This window comes from Panulirus ornatus, chromosome 43 (assembly GCF_036320965.1).
Source record: "Panulirus ornatus isolate Po-2019 chromosome 43, ASM3632096v1, whole genome shotgun sequence".
Classification (NCBI taxonomy): domain Eukaryota; kingdom Metazoa; phylum Arthropoda; class Malacostraca; order Decapoda; family Palinuridae; genus Panulirus; species Panulirus ornatus.
This window is the reverse complement of record NC_092266.1, coordinates 26,233,257-26,251,520: the sequence shown is the minus strand read 5'-3', so window position 1 is coordinate 26,251,520 and position 18,264 is coordinate 26,233,257. Positions and strand designations below refer to the sequence as shown.

At 45.8% G+C, this 18,264-nt stretch overlaps 1 protein-coding gene across 1 annotated transcript in view; it reads left to right on the top strand.

The window, feature by feature from the left end:
- The window catches only part of LOC139762421 (uncharacterized), a 1,009,039-nt gene that overhangs the window by 397,315 nt on the left and 593,460 nt on the right, over positions 1 to 18,264 (top strand). Inside the window, 1 exon segment of the mRNA XM_071687285.1 lies at positions 5,149 to 5,181. The gene's annotated coding sequence lies outside the window, so the exon portion shown is untranslated.

The window sequence follows — 18,264 nt, the reverse complement described above, 5'->3', positions numbered from 1 at the left end:
GGAACAGAGGATTGGGCCAGGTGAGGGTATTCCCTCAAAGGCCCAGTCCTCTGTTCTAAACGCTACCTCGCTAATGCGGGAAATGGCGAATAGTTTGAAAGAAAAGAAAGAATATATATATATATATATATATATATATATATATATATATATATATATATATATATATATATATATATACCAGGGGTAGAGGGACACAACAGGGAACATATAATCACATTAAAACTTGTATCCAATTTTCCGATTATGTTCAAACGAATTTGCCTTTACACCAAAAAACAGTGTATGTGCTCAGTGCAAATATCAGACACGTTTGCTGTGTAGTTTGGTGTGTGTGTTGCATAGCCTTTTTTTTTTTTTTGCTTTTTTTGCTATGCCACTGTGTGTGTGTGTGTGTGTGTGTGTGTGTGTGTGGTTGTGACTCGTGTGGTTGAGACGTTATGTTGATTGTGGTTGACGTGGTTATGACGCTTTTTTTGTCATACTTTTGAGGGGATTGGACAGTATGACATATGACAGTGTTAGGTTGTCATCTGTGTGTGTGTTGTGTGTGTGTGTGTGTGTGTGACACGACAGTATGACTCCGTTATGAGTGTGACACTGAGGTTTTCATGTGTGTGTGTGTGTGTGTGTGTTTGTGTGTGTGTGTGTGTTTGTGTGTGTGTGTGTGTGTGTGTGTGGTCAGGACAACAGGTAGGAACTCTTTAAAGCAAGTGCATTCTATAGGATTTTGAGCCATGCATGTGATACGGGTTGCGATTTTCTTTTCCCCCACCCCCTTTTGACCACCCCCCTGGCGATGGTGAACTGGCCAAGGGACGTTAACCTGCGCAATGTGCATCGTGGTCCTCGCACCGTAGCCGTGCCCCAGCTGGGGACAAAGCCCTGCTGCTTGAGACTATATTATTGATCCCCCGGAGACCGCTGGGTAATGAATGAGTCCATGCACGGAGGACATGTGTTCAGTGTCTCGGCTGGCCCGAGCGGTGGAGATTGATCCAGCGATGGCCCCGAAGGCGAAAGGTAACAAGATGAAGAAGGTTCAGGTGACCAAATGGGGCTTTTTAAGAGGGTGGTGGGGGGCGGCGCCTTTCAGGTGAGACGGTGCGTGGAACTCGAAGCTCTAATCATGACCATCACACACACACACACACACACACAACACACACACACACACACACACACACACACACCAGTCTAAGACAGGTACCCATTTATCGACCAGCTTCCGAGGGAAGAATCATCACCTAGGTTGGCTGTGGGCCGACAGCCGACTTCCAGGCTTCGAACCCGGATGACCCGTGCGTAACTTAATGGTCAGCAACACTTCACCACCGTTTGTCTGTTGTCATCCCCATGTATGTTGGTTTGTTTTTGTTATGCAAGTGTGTCCCTTGAGAAGAAAAAGTGAACTGTGTCTGTTAATCTGTCCGTAACTCACCTCACCACAGCCAGGGTTGTTTCGCCATGTCGTGCGCCTGTACTTTCAGTGTCTGTACTTCTGCAGCCATACGCCCTGAAGCAGTTTGACCGTCCTTGTGAACGTTCTCTCGTTTGGCATAGGCCTGTTATTCTCCTCTCTCTCTCTCTCTCTCTCTCTCTCTCTCTCTCTCTCTCTCTCTCTCTCTCTCTCTCTCTCTCTCTCTCTCTCTCTCTCTCTCTTCTACCCCCCTCTGTCATCATCCACCCCGGCCCTGGTGTATCCTTTCTCGGTATTATTGAGTTACCTCTTCAGCTGGAGGGCTGGATGTGAGCAGCCTTACCGGGAAACACTTACGTGCCAAACTGGACCGGCGTGGCCGCCCATGTGATGCTGCCTCATGGTACAATTGGCAAAGTATCCGGTGTATATATATATATATATATATATATATATATATATATATATATATATATATATATATATATATATAATTCTTTGTCGCTGTCTCACGCGTTAGCGAGGTAGCGCAAGGAAACAGACGAAAGAATGGCCCAACCCACCCACCCACATACACATGTATGTACATAAACGCCCACACACGCACATATACATACCTATACATTTCAACGTATACATACATATGCATACACATACACAGTGTGTGTGTGTGTGTGTGTGTCTGTGTATCAGATGATGGTGTATGTCTCCCGTTTGTGAGGTAAACGTCAAACATAAGTATAGATGTAAACCATGGGTTTAGAAAGCAGTTTATGATGTTTATGAACCCCCATCTCAAGCTTAGATAACTTGACGACACTTAGATAGAAATGACGCCAGTAAAAAAAAAAAGTAAAAGTACCGTAGAAAACGATATAGACGAAAAAAAAAAAACGCCGATTGAAAAAAAAAAAGATAGAAAACCATATAGAATAACATATCCCCCAGACACAAACCACCACCTTCCCCCCCCCCCCAAAAAAAAAAAAGCAAAGAAAAGAAAAAAAAGGCATAGAAAATGAAAAAAAGGAGAAATCCTCTGATATGAAAAAAAAAGAAAGAGAGGGAAAAAAAAGATAGACGTGAAAGTTGATGGCGGAGGGCGGATCTTCGTGCTCATCAACCAGCAGACGTGACCAGAGTGTGATGCACATCTTATCCACTGCTGCTGCTGCTGCTGTTAGCTCTTACCTCTCTCTCTCTCTCTCTCTCTCTCTCTCTCTCTCTCTCTCTCTCTCTCTCTCTCTCTCTCTCTCTCTCTCTCTCTCTCTCTCGGAGAATATCAGCTGCCCTTTTGAAATATTCACTCGTGATCCATCCTTCCCTCCCCACCTTCTTGAGCTGTTCGAGTGTTCCACCAACCACTTCCCACACTTATCATTCGTCGGGTGGAGGGTGTGGTGTGTGTGGTGTGGTCTCCCCCACTTCCTACACTTATCATCGGGCGGGGAGAGGGTGTGGTGTGTGTGGTGTGGTCACCCCCACTTCCCACACTTATCATTCGTCGGGGAGAGGGTGTGGTGTGGTGTGTGTGGTGTGGTCTCCCCCACTTCCTACACTTATCCGTCGGGTGGAGGGTGTGGTGTGTGTGGTGTGGTCTCCCCCACTTCCTACACTTATCCGTCGGGTGGAGGGTGTGGTGGAGTGTGTGGGGTGTGGTGGTCGACTAGGTATTTTCAAAGCAAAGATTTAATCTTCACTTGTTGTTGTTGTTGTTGTTGTTGTTTTTCTTATTCATCTCGTAGACGGTGAGAATGACTTGGCGTGACGGGAATGGAGGAAATGGTGTGGTGCTTGAACTTGCCAGGGGAGCGCTGGCGTGTAAGAAGAGCACGTTCGCTCTGGCGGGACCGATTTTAATTAGCCTTATATATTTGTATGTGTTTGTGTGTGTGTGTGTGTGTGAGAGAGAGAGAGAGAGAGAGAGAGAGAGAGAGAGAGAGAGAGAGAGAGAGAGAGAGAGAGAGAGAGTATAGATCACGAATCGTAGTCTAGTCAGGCCGTCCGTACCACGTATTCGCACCTTCGTGGTTTTAAGATTCACAGTGTCGTGCTCAAGGGTAAATCGGTCGGTAGGTCGGTAGGTCGGTCGGTAGGTCGGTAGTACCGACTCGTCCAAGGGTCGTCCTACCGTTCACGTCAGCGAGGCCCCAGACCACATGAGATGGTTGCCTCTCCCATCAAGCCAAACCCTTGACCCGCCTGCAACGCTTTGCCGCTCCCGTCGGCTAATACCACGAACTGATGAATACTGAGTGAAGTATCAGAGGTCGCTTGAGAGGGGGTGGTGTCGGTCTTGCGCTAGACAGACTTCGAGAAAAGTTTAAGCACGTAAAGACATTTTCGTCTCACCTGTGACCCCGTACTGCGAAACTGTGTATTGGTTATCTGAGAGCAAGGACGTCTGTTGGGTATTTTTTTTAGGTGTGTGGTGATGGTGGCCAGACACCTGTAGTGTTGTCTGGTGTTTTGTGTGCATGGTTGTCAGGTCTTCTGGTGGTGGGGGTGGTGTTGTTGATGGTAATGGTGGTGTGTGTGTGTGTGTGTGTGTATGGTTGCTTGTGGTTGGGTGAGGAGGGGTGGCTGGTGCCAGATGACCAACGTAAGTTCCTTGGTTGTTTGGTGGTGATAGACTGCTGAGATAGATGGCAGGGTGATTACTGATTGTTGTGATGGTTTTGCGTGGGTGTGGTTGTAGGTAACTGGTTACTGTTGTTACTGGTAATAAGGTGATTCTTGGATTATTTTATCCATTGGTGCAAGTGGTCACTGGTGAGGGAAGGTGGTTTTGCAGAGGCTACGTACGGTGATTGAGTTGGATTGTTATTTCACGATGGTATTTTGGTTTTGTCGCGTTGTATCACGACGATATTTTGGTTTTGTCGTGTTGTATCACGACGATATTTTGGTTTTATCGTGTTGTATCACGCCGGTATTTTGGTTTTATCGTGTTGTATCACGATGGTATTTTGGTTTTGTCGTGTTGTACCACGACGATATTTTGGTTTTGTCGTTTTGTATCACGACGATATATTTTGGTTTTATCGTGTTGTATCACGATGGTATTTTGGTTTTATGGTGCTGTATCACAACTATATTTTGGTTTTGTCGCGTTGTATCACGACGGTATTTTGGCATAGTGTTCGTTGTACACTGATTGGTTGAACGGATCAGCCGGACTCTGTCGTACATAATACCTGTGAGAACCTTTTACGATTAGGTGGGATGAAATGACCCCCCCCGAGATTAGGTGTGCGAGTGTGGGGGATGAAAAAGGACGTGAGGACACAGCAGAAGCACCGTGGTGGTGACTTTAGTGTACGTATATGTATGGCCGTAGGCTACCTACGGCTCAGGGATGTTTGGCAACTGGTGCGGACGACCCTCTCTCTCTCTCTCTCTCTCTCTCTCTCTCTCTCTCTCTCTCTCTCTCTCTCTCTCTCTCTCACACACACACACACACACACACACTATGTGTTTGTAATGACTCTTTTTGTCATTACCCATGTGTGCTGTGCGTGAGGGAGTTCTACACTCGTGGGGGCCCGATCTCTTGAACTTTCTGTACTTTAATACAGGTTTTTTCAACTTGTGCATTCAAACCTCTTTCATGATTTCAACAATCAAGTTATTCCATGTGTGTGTGTTTGTGTGTGTGTCCTCTAACATCAGAATCATTGCCATGGTTTGCTATTGTAATATTCATGTAGAATTTTCTCTTCTTTCAGGACTTCCGTCAGACGTGTTCGGCCATTTAAAAGGTAAGTTGGCCTTTTTGTTCTTAGCTGAGACGGCACTGGCCGTTGAATGCCTTAATCAAGGCCATCTCATTAACGCTATTTGCATATACTTACCCTAAAAACAAGGTACTCAATTTATCGACCAACGTCTAGGGGAGGGTGAACAGCTGGATTGACTGTGGACCGACTGCCGCAACCAGGATTCGAACCTATGCGCTTGATCGCGGGCGGCCAGTGAAAGCGTCACGGGAGTCCATGAACTGAATTTCTTTAGATCATACTTTTTTGTTCACTTTGATTACATTAGTATTATCTTCTGACATTGGAATGATAATTATATTTTCCTGGACTTCATATTCAAGAGGTTTACCTCATTATTATTTATCATACTTAATCGCTGTTTCCGGCGCCAGCGAGGTAGCGCAAGGAAACAGACGAAGAATGGCCCAGCCACCCATATACACATATACATACAAGCACATATACATACATATACATTTCAACGTATGCATACGTACAATCTCGACTTCATGTATTACATGTTCATGTTGGGTTAACAAAAACCAACTTTACCCCCTCCGTCTTTTGAGGTCGGGCTTATTGAGAGAGAGAGAGAGAGAGAGAGAGAGAGAGAGAGAGAGAGAGAGAGAGAGAGAGCAGACATTTTTGTTATTTGGTTTCAATTAGTATTCTTGGCACACTCTCTCCAATTCTAATTGATGAAGACTTACGCTTCTCAGACTTCTTCCCTGCCTTGTGTTTGGCTTCTATTAATATTCTGTACGCTTCGGCTCACGCCAGAATCAGCGACAGTCTTCCTCTCTCTCTCTCTCTCTCTCTCTCTCTCTCTCTCTCTCTCTCTCTCTCTCTCTCTCTCTCTCTCTCTCTCTCCAAGATCCTCCGCTTTCCTTACTTGCTAGTTTGAGAGAGAGAGACTTAGAAGGGAGGTCTGCAAAGGAGGTGGTGGGTGTTGACAACTATGGTTGGTTCTCTCTCTCTCTCTCTTTCTCTCTCTCTCTCTCTCTCTCTCTCTCTCTCTCCCTCCCTGTCCATTCGCTCGTTCGCTCGCTGTGTTCCACAGCTTTGTGCGAGGCCTTCGAGTTGGTTCTGGTTTGGACAGCTGAGGGGCACTCGAGAATTTCGCCATGAGGACTCCCCGAGCTCCGTGCAACACCTGGTGGAGCCAAATCAGGTCCCCTGGAACATTTGCTTCACCTATTAGGGTATACCATCTGACCGACAGCGGCGGCCCACGTCTCCATTTCCCTCTTACACTCACACACAAATATTGATTAGATACTCTTCTATCTATATTTTTTTTCATGATCGGTGTTTCCCGCGGGAGCGAGATAGCGTTCGGAACAGTTGATTCGACAATTTCGATACCGAAAATGCCTTTACGGTAGCGCCAGCACTACCGACGAGAGAAAGTGGAATAAAACATAGAGGTCACCGGGTTAATCTGGACTGTACATTATTGACGCGTGGCATAAGCTCCCACGAAATGTTGTTCTGATCAACATTATGCTTGGTCATCACTTGGCACTTTCTGGAAATGCATGATTCATTCAGTCAGTCAATCATAAGACAGTGGTATATCGTGCTACCCTTCTCAGGCACAGATCTCTCCCTGGCCAGTGTGCGGTAACACACCAACCTTGTGTAACCCATATCTCCTGGTGCGGTAACACACCAACCTTGTGTAACCCATATCTCCTGGTGCGGTAACACACCAACCTTGTGTAACCCATATCTCCTGGTGCGGTAACACACCAACCTTGTGTAACCCATATCTCCTGGTGCGGTAACACACCAACCTTGTGTAACCCATATCTCCTGGTGCGGTAACACACCAACCTTGTGTAACCCATATCTCCTGGTTTGAGGAATTAAGAATGACTGTATCCTTCCAGAACATCAGGAATTATATAGGCATGGAAGGTCGAGAGGCTGGAGCTCAAGTTTATCATTGCCATTATAACAAAAGTGAAAGGATGCATATCATTAGCGACAGAATGCATGACACATTCACGTGCATTCTCCTTTATGAGTTTCCTATACAAAATTTCCTCCAGGCATATTTATCCTGCGAGGTATTTTATTTTTCTACCTGTTATCCGTCTGGCGTGTTGGCGGAGAGAGAGAGAGAGAGAGAGAGAGAGAGAGAGAGAGAGAGAGAGAGAGAGAGAGAGAGAGAGAGAGAGAGAGAGAGCCTTGGCTATTCTTTTCTTCCACTGCTTTTAAGAGAACTGCCTTTTTTTTCTGTTTTTTAGAATAGTGTTAAGGCAAGACCACCTTGCGTGGGACCTTAGGGGTATGTAACACACACACACTCTCTCTCTCTCTCTCTCTCTCTCTCTCTCTCTCTCTCTCTCTCTCTCTCTCTCTCTTTCTCTCTTTCTCTGACTTTGCCATGACTGTCAGCTTGCCTGTCAGCAGGGATGATTGTCTTTCTGTTGCTGATGGTTCTGCTGTTGTACAGCCGTGATCTCGCTGGCCTGTTGAGGTGACGACAGATTACAGTTGCTGTTGCCTTGATTGACGACAGATGCAGCTTCTTCTTGCTTCAGTGAAGCCAGATGCAGCTGTTGTGTATCTGGGGTGATGACAGGTGCGGCTGCTCTTCGCTCCATCGAAGACACGATGCAGCTGCCATTGTCTTAGGCCGACAAATGCCGATGCTGTTGTCTTCAATGAGGAAAAATTGCTGCTGTCTTCACCGAGGACAAATCCTGTTGCTGCAGTCTTCAGTCATGATGTGAATGATAATAATTCAGTAAAAAACACAAATAAAAACACCCTCAATTGTCTTCTTAGATGTGTCTTTACATGTTTGATAAAAGCCTCGAATGACCATTAAGTTCTTGCGCTTTTATTTTTATTTTTTTTTTTTTAGGAATTCCACCCGAATCATTTTGTTGATAGGATGATGACAAGCGCGCTGTACGAACTTGCTTCGAATCATTCGGTTGATACGATGGTGTCGTCTGTCGGGCTCCGTTAGACGTACCAGATAGAACGCAATCGCACTGCAGAAACCAACATCATGGGGAAGGGGTCGGTCTCAAGCTACGGGAAACCTGCAGTGGCACGTTTAACATCAGGGGAAGATGTGGTGTTGGAGAGGACGCGAGGAAGTAAGCGTACGTCAGGAGAAGATGTGGTGTTGGAGAGGACGCGAGGAAGTAAGCGTACGGGGCGGGTGTTGAAATGAGGTCCCCTCCCATCCCACCCCTTCATGTTTGCCCAGAATCTACGAGTGTTTGGGTAAAGATTCCACGGTGTAATATTCTTCCATCATCCCCGCGCCCCGCCCCGCCCCCCAGCAACCAATGTAGGGCTTAATGTTTGCTAAATAAACGGAGAGAGAGAGAGAGAGAGAGAGAGAGAGAGAGAGAGAGAGAGAGAGAGAGAGAGAGAGAGAGGCGGATAGAGACATATCGAAGAGAATGTGAATAAAAGCAAGCAACTTCGTAAAGAAGGAGATTATAAAAACGACTCAGAATAAAGAACACACACACACACACACACACACACACACACACACACACACACACACACACACACACACACTCTTCTGTGTTATAGTAGTTAGAGTTGCTGGTTAGATAGTCAACAAAATGATTAGATAGTAAATTTTGACTGTAGAAAAAGAGAAAAAAAAGTTTCAAGGATGTTGACAGTACAAAGAAAAAAGTTTCAAGAGCTACTTGGGAGTACATAAAGTTCAAGGAATCGGGGTCCCCACGTGTGTAGAACTCCACCCTCCCCGTACTGTAAAAATAGGGTTCTGCAGTTGGGTTGTCAAACAACATATTCTTCTCTTATGACGTCTCGTACTACAGACAGAACGCAACCCCAGAACTGATATTTTTTTGTTTTCCTTACATTCAAAGCAATCCATTGGTAGACACCAGAGGGGCTTTAGTATACACATCATCGTGCGTATACCTTCTGTGGGTTTTCTTAACTCGTCAACCACCGCAGTTGCCTCTGGAACGAAGATCTATTATTGTTCCTTCTCTGATCAGTCAGGCTGTTTGAGACCGTCTGGAACCCAAGATCTGTGAGGGAACATTCTACCCCAACGTGGCAGGGTGGACAAGTGGCCCGAGGCAAGTGGCAAGTGACACGGCGATTCGTTTCTGAGGTTCGTTTTCAAGTGGCGTGCGACGACTTGTCACTTCGGGTGTGAAAGCGGTTCGAGACCAGAGGGTTCCTTAGGTCTAAGTCCCGTCCACGGCCACTCGTTGGTCTGGTCCCCCTTTGTAAATGACGGTATAGGAGTTTTCTCCCGAAGCTCCCTACTGTGTGCTTCATAATGTTTATAACGTTTGTATACAGTGAGCTTAACAGTCTCAGGGTCCCGGATGTTTACACAGTTCTCTCTAATTGGATTTATGGCTGTTTTTTTTCAACGTTTCGTGGCGCTGTTTCACTGAGTCGTCCATGGTTTTCTCGCTAGTAGGCAGTGATTTGATTTTTTTTGAGCGTAGTTTCGGAAGCAAGACTTAATGTCAGGGATTTTTTTTGTGTGTAGCTTACGATATATATATATATATATATATATCTCAGGTGCTCTCCGAAGTGTCGAGCCGCTTCGAGAAGAGTCGAATCTCCGTGCTTCTTGGTCGTTCCCATTAATTCTGAGTACTGGCAGGGGTCGAGACAGTACCGAACAGGTTGTGAATTAACTCGTTGCACATCTAACTCGCTAACCGCGCGGAGGGTTTGCGTCATAGCTGTATTATTGCTGGTGTAATTCCTTCAAGAGCCATGAACGTTAGGAGTAACTTGAGACCTATTTTCTCTCTCTCTCTCTCTCTCTCTCTCTCTCTCTCTCTCTCTCTCTCTCTCTCTCTCTCTCTCTCTCTCTCTCATATGCTCAGGCCAACCTGTCTTTTGCAAATGCCGACCTCCTCTCGTTAACTTCTAATCAACATTTAGGTTAATCCCAAAGAAAAATGATTCACACGAAGAAGAGTCGCATGATCATTTCGCAGTGACATGAGCTCTTGCTTCTGTATCAATTTTGGAGAACTCGTACAACTTTGTATTTTTGATAACTTCTCCTTTTTTTCTCTTTCTCTCGTTGTGAATTATTCCTTTTTTTTTCTCTCGTTGTGAATTATTTCTCTTTTTTTTTTTTCCTCTCTCTCTCTCGTTGTGACAAGTATATTCAGTTAGCGTAACTCGAACATTTTGTGGTGTGTTGCGGTCGTGGCTCAAGATGACCTGGAGCTAGAATCTGTTTCGTCAGCGAAAGTGTTCGTTGCATCTGATGCATCTCGTAGAACTTGGTGATATGCCGGATTCTGAATTACGTTGGGTTATTACTGTGTTATCCCACACGAAGCATCCGCCACAACCATCTTATATGTGTGTGGTAATTGGTTATTTCCCTGATTACCCTTAACAATTCGGAGGAATCAAACGAGCGAGCGAATCCCGCTAAGATAAGTGGAGCTTTAGTGTTGAAGATTACGGTGTAAACAGTTTTTTTTTCTTCTTTTGTGTTTGGAGGCTCCAGTCAAGGCTCCAGCCACGGACGAAGGTCCACATCAAGGCCAGGCCTTGATTGAGATAGGGAGAGAAACGTGTAACCATTCTAAAGGGTCTTTGGAGGCTCCAGCCAAGGCTCCACTCACGGACGAAGGTCCACATCAAGGCCAGGCCTTGATTGAGATAGGGAGAGAAGCGTGTAACCATTCTAAAGGGTCTTTTGAGGCTCCAGTCAAGGCTCCACTCAAGGACGAAGGTCCACATCAAGGCCAGGCCTTGATTGAGATATAGAGAGAAACGTGTAACCATTCTAAAGGGTCTTTTGAGGCTCCAGTCAAGGCTCCACTCACGGACGAAGGTCCACATCAAGGCCAGGCCTTGATTGAGGTATGGAGAGAAACGTGCAACCATTCTAAAGGGTCTTCCAGGTGAAGATTTCACTGCCAGCACTGGTTATGATTAAGACGATCCGGTCACCGTCGTCTGTCGCACCTACAGTGAAATCATCCAAGAGAGAGGGAGAATATATCCGGCTGGCACTGTGTTCAACGCAGTGGCCTTGCCATATCCTTAACAGCAGTTTGGTGGATGATTTCACTGCAGATCCGTCTGTTTTGAGTGTGTGCCAAATAGTGATATTAATGAGTACGTGTGGTGTCAGAGGGAACCACAGGCGCCAAGTCGGTTAGATAAACTCGTTGTAAACCAACTAACCAACCAGCCTCTTGAAGTCCTTATTTGAGAACATGAAGAATGGAAAAAAAAAAGAACATCTACCCACCCGGTTTTGGGCAAGTTCTTTGAATTTAAACCTGTAACCACTTGGTATTGGATGGTACAAATCTCACCCTATCCCTAACCCAGTACTCTCTACAGACCACAATACACACAAACACCACGCCATCACCTCTACACCCACACACCAGAGGATCCTGTAAGTGTTTGCCTGGGTGTACCTTGCCTCCCTCTAGGAATACTGATGATGTACGTAGTTTATATATTTATAGCCACAGCTGATAAACTGTTGAGAGGTGTCGCATCGTGCTGGACAGTTTATAAATAGCCATGTTTGATATGCTTTTTAAGGAGTGTGTGTGTGTGTGTGTGTGTGTGTGTGTGTGCGCGCCTATGTCTGTCTTTCTATCTGTGACAGCTTGCCTGCCCCCATCCCCCCCGCCTTCCCTCTCCTCACGGAAGCAGGTCAAGAGGGGACCCTTAAAGGCCTTTAAAGGCCATCGGTGTGATGACCTTTTCAAAAGAAATAGGATATATATACACATATGCAACCTTGTGTGACGTATCACCATACACATTCAGAAGCATGACTCTTGCTATTCTTAGGGTATTGCGTACACACAACACACCGTCACCATCACGGAACCACACCCTTTGCTCCTTCCCCGAACAGATCCATGAGACGACAGCCAGCAGACGTACCCTGCCCGGATCACTCTATGCATTAATAACAAGACAGACCAACGAGCCTTTGACACCCACCCTCCCTCTACCGCAGTAGTGTGCCAACCTCCACACAACCCAGCGTAAGAGAAGGGGGTTTGAGGGGGTAACACTTCAGCACCATCAGGCAGTTGTCAAGGATACTGAAGGAGTTAGAGTGGATTGAAGAAGCAGACTCCCATCTTTTTCCTTGCGTTTATCACCTCGCCCAGTGAAGAAATGGCTTGGCATCTAACCGTTGCGCCGCCAAGTGTCAGACACTTCGCCACCTTGACACCAATTGCTCCCACCCCAGCCAACCTTCCAGCTCTAGTACGTAAATCTGAAGTCGTCAGACGATTCTATGTTAAACCAGCCCCGCCCGCTGACTTACTCTGTGAAGATAAGCAAGGTCTTCTATCCTGTGGTAGCCAGACTCCTCTGTTGTATCGTGAGAGCTTCTCTCCCCACCAGTGACAAATGTCCAGTTAGTTACAAGAATTCGAATGTCTCTCCAACTGTGAAGGTAACAAGACCACAGCCTCTCATGTGAGGTACGACCCCATTGTCATCAACCCAGTTTCCCCGCCTTACCCTTCGGAAATTTTCCGTTGAATTGGCTTTACAAGTAGAGCCATTTCAAGTTCTCAGACTTCCTCAACCACCAACACTACCTGGTTAACTTCCTGGGCTTGAACAATCGCGACCCAGATAGACGAAAGAGCTCTGTGTCTTCCATCTTCGTTGTCTTGGAACATGATTATCAACATAGCTAATCTCTTCACGCTAAGACTCCGCCCTTCACGTGCAGACTTTCCAGGGAGCGTCTCCGGAGTATACGTTCCAAGGGGCCATTCCAGCCTCCAGTCTCTTTAGACCTGTGTGGTGTCCCGCAAGGCAGGAAGAAAAAAAAAAAGGGACCCATACCTATTCTAATCCTTATAAATGATGCCTTGGTAAATGAAGCTGCTCGATGGAAGCGTATGGAAATTTTGTCGACGTCTCTGCCATTGTTGTTGGCGTTGACAATGGCTCTCCCGATTACAGTGCCCTCCAGAACCCTCTTATCAGCATCTCTGAACACCACCTGCATCTCATCAGACAGTTCAAGGAAAAAGTTACGACACCATCCTCCTCCTTTGATGCCTTCTGCTATATGAGATCCCTCGTCCCCAAGTTGCAGTTCGACACCACAACTCCATCGAGTCCATCCAGATTCGCACATACCATTGTGGAAAAAAAAAAAAAGGCCTCATCCCACACATAGTGATCAACATGATCAATAGGCTTTCAGACCATTGTTTGTCCAGTCCCCATCTTTCTTTTCTTTTTTTTATTCCAAGGGTCCTTTGTGCATATATCCGTGATAAACGTTGCTCTTCCTGAGCTATTATATTAATGATACGCTTAGACAGAGACTGCTCAAATGATGTCGTGCTCAGATATGAAATAATGAGAACTGCATCAGTTTACAAGGGGATATAGACATATTCCAAAGCTGCTCTGGTACATGGAAGATGCAGATCGATCCGAGATAATGCAAAGGAATGAAGATAGGAAGTAAGTCTTCGCTATGAGTACATGCCAAGCAGGATATAAGCTGCATGAGTCTGTGTGTTAGAGGGATTTTTAGAGTCGGACTGTCACCAGAGTTCCGCCTTTAGAAAACTGTGAGCGTGACTGAGGAAATGTTCAACATACTTTACATTGTTTATATTAGGACAAAACCGATGCACAAAGGATTATAAGAGAAGGGCCAGAGGAGGTTAACAAAGATATTACTCGAATTAAGGAAGCCGAGTTGCAGTGGGAGATTAGAGGCATACATTCGTCCATTATGGAGAAGAGTAAGGGGTGACTTGATCACAGCCTTCAAGTATTTGGTTGGTGTGTGTGTGTGTACTTGTAGGAGAAAAGATGTCGCGTGTGTGTGTGTGTGTGTGTGTGTGTGTGTGTGTGTGTGTGTGTGTGTGTATGTATGTGTGTGTGTGTGTGTGTGTATAAGTGACGGGGCAACATGACTGTAAAATTCTCTCCCTGCAACACACCAACGATAGTCACACACGTGCCTGTCAAAAGCTGGGAAATACCCAGCCCTACATTCATCTTCAGCTGTTTTATGATTGGCTATGAGTTATTATTATGACCTTCCAGTTTTGAATCATCTGTAATACCTCAACTGTGTATTTTCAGCCGAATGGCTTCTTCAGTTCAATAAACCGTTATTTATTTACTTGCCTGTCTACACACACACACACACACACACACACACACACACACACACACACAATAATGTTTCTTATGAATGATACAGCCGTACCTGTCTGACCTTTGCCTCTGGGCTGAAGTTCGATATTACTGCCCAGGTCTTGAGTGAGCGATGATAGTTCAAGACCTTCGTAGCAACCAACTGGGGTCTAGTCTAGTTACCCTGCCCGCTCGCAGCCTTACGAGGTCGTGAGTGAGCCTTACGAGGTCGTGAGTGAACTCCGTCCCTGCCTGACGAAGGGCCACCACGAACTGGTGATTTTTTACAGGATGATAATTCACCTTTCTGATGGTAGACATGTTTTCCTCCCCCTCCTCGGAAAAGGTGGGCTCTTACACCGCAGGGACTTCGAAGAAGGCTTTCGTCTTGTGAATAGATCTGTAATCTAAATGGTTAAGCTGAAGAAGGACTACTTCTTTCCTCCTCAGGGGTTTCTTGCAGAATCTGTGGCTTCGCTAGTGAGGAGGACTTCAAGCGAAACTGTACGCCGATTGGTACAACTTGCCATAGGTTTTATTTTTCATATGCAGCGCAAGCAAAAACAGGCAGAGTCCACCCATATATATATATATATATATATATATATATATATATATATATATATATATATATATATATATATATATATATATATATATATATATATACGCACCATGTATGTGTAAGGAGTGTAAAATGCCTGCACGCTGGTAACATCTAAAAGAAATTTAAGAATTTATTTATAAAGACTGATATATATGTATATATATATATATATATATATATATATATATATATATATATATATATATATATATATATATTTGCAGTCTACAAGAGTCTGGAAAAAACATATAATCTTCCTTCTTTTTTTTTTTTTTTACAAAACAGAAATGAATGCACCGTGGCCTTCACCTGCGTTCAGGACCTTGCCCATAAAGCCATCACACAGGATCAGAGACAATAGAAGGGAGATTTTCCAAACAGGTGTAACACCCCCTATCAAAAATAACAACTTTATGCATTGTACAATAAAGAAAAAAAAAAGTATAAGGGAACGAACCCAGAGAATGAGAGACAGAGCTGTGAAACAAAGGCAAGGCGGTCAGTATGGATGGACGTGTATGTTGCGCGTGTTGATTTTGCCATCAGTCACGGATTGATTAAGTGGAAACTCGAACACGCATTGTCGTGTTCTCCTGAACAGGTGTTGTCCACACTGGAGCTACCGAAGTTACGCTGAGGCTCGTATTTCTTTGTGTGTTCTTGATTTTTGCTGTTAAGGAGAGAGAGTTTTACACTCGTGTTGGCCCGTCTCTTAACCATGTTATATATATATTTACCATTTCCTTAATTCCACACACACACACACACACACACACACACACACACACACACACACACACACACACACACACACCGACCTAAGTAAGATACCTATTTACTGACCAACGCTGAGGGAAGGACTAACACCTGGGTTGGGTTTGGACCGACTGCCGCGCTGGCGATTCTAACCCTGGCGGTCTCGACTCCGGGCTGCCCCGTGCTGATTCATGGTCAGTAACGCTAACCACTACGCCATCACACCAAGGAGTGGGTTTGTGGGTTACTGCTTGGTGTGAGTGGTAGTTGGTTACTGCTTGGCGTGGGTGTGTTGCTATCATTTGGCGTGAGTGGTAGTGTTTGTGTGGCTTCTACTTGGCGTGGGTGGTGGCGGATGCGTGGCTGCTACTTGGCATGGGGGGTAGCAAGTGTGTCACTACCACTTGGCGTGGGTGATAGCGGGTGTGTGGCTACTACTTGGCGTGGGTGGTAGCAAGTGTGTCACTACTACTTGGTGTGGGTGGTAGAGGGTGTGAGGAGGCCGCTGGTAGCAAGCAGTTTGCCACAACTGTTACTTTAACTCGTCTGATGAGTTTATTCCACAAGCCTTGTTGAGTAGATGAGATCACGAGAGGGGGAAGACGTGAGTCTGGTTGAGACAGTGGCTCAGGAGACACATGGGGTACAGACAGTGGCTCATGAGGCACATTGGGGTACAGACAGTGGCTCAGGAGACACATGGGGTACAGACAGTGGCTCAGGAGGCACATTGGGGGTACAGACAGTGGCTCAGGAGACACATGGGGTACAGACAGTGGCTCAGGAGATAGGTGGGGTACAGACAGTGGCTCAGGAGACACATTGGGGGTACAGACAGTGGCTCAGGAGACACATGGGGTACAGACAGTGTTTAGGAGATCAAGAACCCGTCAAGTGCATGTAAGAGTGGACGTACAGAATCTGTTCCTCGTTGAGAAAGGCAGACAGAGGGAGCATCACACGTTGGCAGACCACCTCTGCCACCACTCCCACCACCACAGCTAAGAAGGCGGACTAAGGGAACGTTGCTCACTCGCTAGCCACCACCACCCGAGCTTTAAAAGAAAAGTAAAAAAGATATTCCGAGGACTGATTGACTGACTGGCCAAGGAGAGGAACATCAAGGTGATGGATGGCAAGGACTCGACTGTAACTAATCTTGTGGGAGCTGTCACCCATAACGAGCACAGGTCATCAATGAGGCTGGTAGATGGGGTGAGACGTGTGACAGCTGGCTCGATGCAAGGATGACGTAAGATAAGAATGAGGTTCTCATAGTTTTGATGGGTCATCGTCCGGGGGGGGATGGAAGGAGGTGGTGCATCTTTCTGCTTATGGACGGCGATTGTTGCCAAAAAAAAAAAAGCCATATCCATTAGGTGTTCGTCAATGTGTCTGTTGTTGTGATACATAGTTTTTGTTTCTTTTTCAACTCTTCATTCAGCCATGTCTTCTACTGCTCTCCCTCCAGCTTACCTTTGACGTTACGTCCTATTGGTAAAGGGAAACCTTTCCTCTTTTGGACTGTGCAAAGGAAGAAAAAGATGGAAGGGATTTGCGTTATAGATACGAGAAGTTTGTATGTTTTGCTTTAAGAACTAAGGGTTAGATGCCTTTTCGAACTTGCCTGCAGGTTCCAAAACCTATGTAAATTTCTGTCTGTAGAGATTAAATTCCTTGTGTTAACTTGGCACTGTGAAAACCGATTGCTCCTCAACCCTATGCGACGTGGGGAATATTTGGACCGTGGGTGTGATGGATTACTTTCAAAACTATGGGATATTTTTTTTTCCAATGGGGTCGTGAAGAACAAAGAGAAATCTAGTGTGTGACAGGGTAGACAGGACAAGCTCTTAGGTTTTAAGGTTGCAAGTCGTCCTGGCTTCTGTGTAGGTATGGTAATTCCGATGTGAATGTTGAGTTTCAGCATTGCTCAAAGAGACGCGAGGAAACAAAAGATATTGAGATAGATAAATAGATAGATAGATAGATAGATAGATAGATAGAGAGAGAGAGAGAGAGAGAGAGAGAGAGAGAGAGAGAGAGAGAGAGACTATTGAGGGGTGTGTTGGGGGGGGGGGGGGTAAAGATATCTACAGGAGATACCCCGACGACCATCAGCTTTGGATATGGCACACCAGCAGTAAAAGTCTGGCATAAATGTCAGTTCACGTAACCGTCGGTTGCATTGGCCAGCTAGCCAGTCGGGGTGCCGGCCGGCCGGCGGTGCAGGAAGCTTTGTGTGCGGGTGAGATGGTGTGCCAAAGACTTTCCCCTCGCTTGGCGTGGTGTGGCGCCTGGCAACCCGCATGATCAGAGAGTGCCAGAGCCAGAGGCAACTGACACACGGTGCCGCCTCGCGGAACACTAGTGGCCGGGTCTTCTACATAACCTTCTGGTATACCTCCTGCAGGAGTTTTCCCTCTTTGCTGTCCTATCGACAGCTACATAGATAAGGAATCTTGGATGGTATTACTGTCTTCCAAGAGATGATTGCCTGGTTTTAAACCTTGAAGTCTTTTTTCGTTATGTGTTTCCCTCCTAGGTGGAGTCCT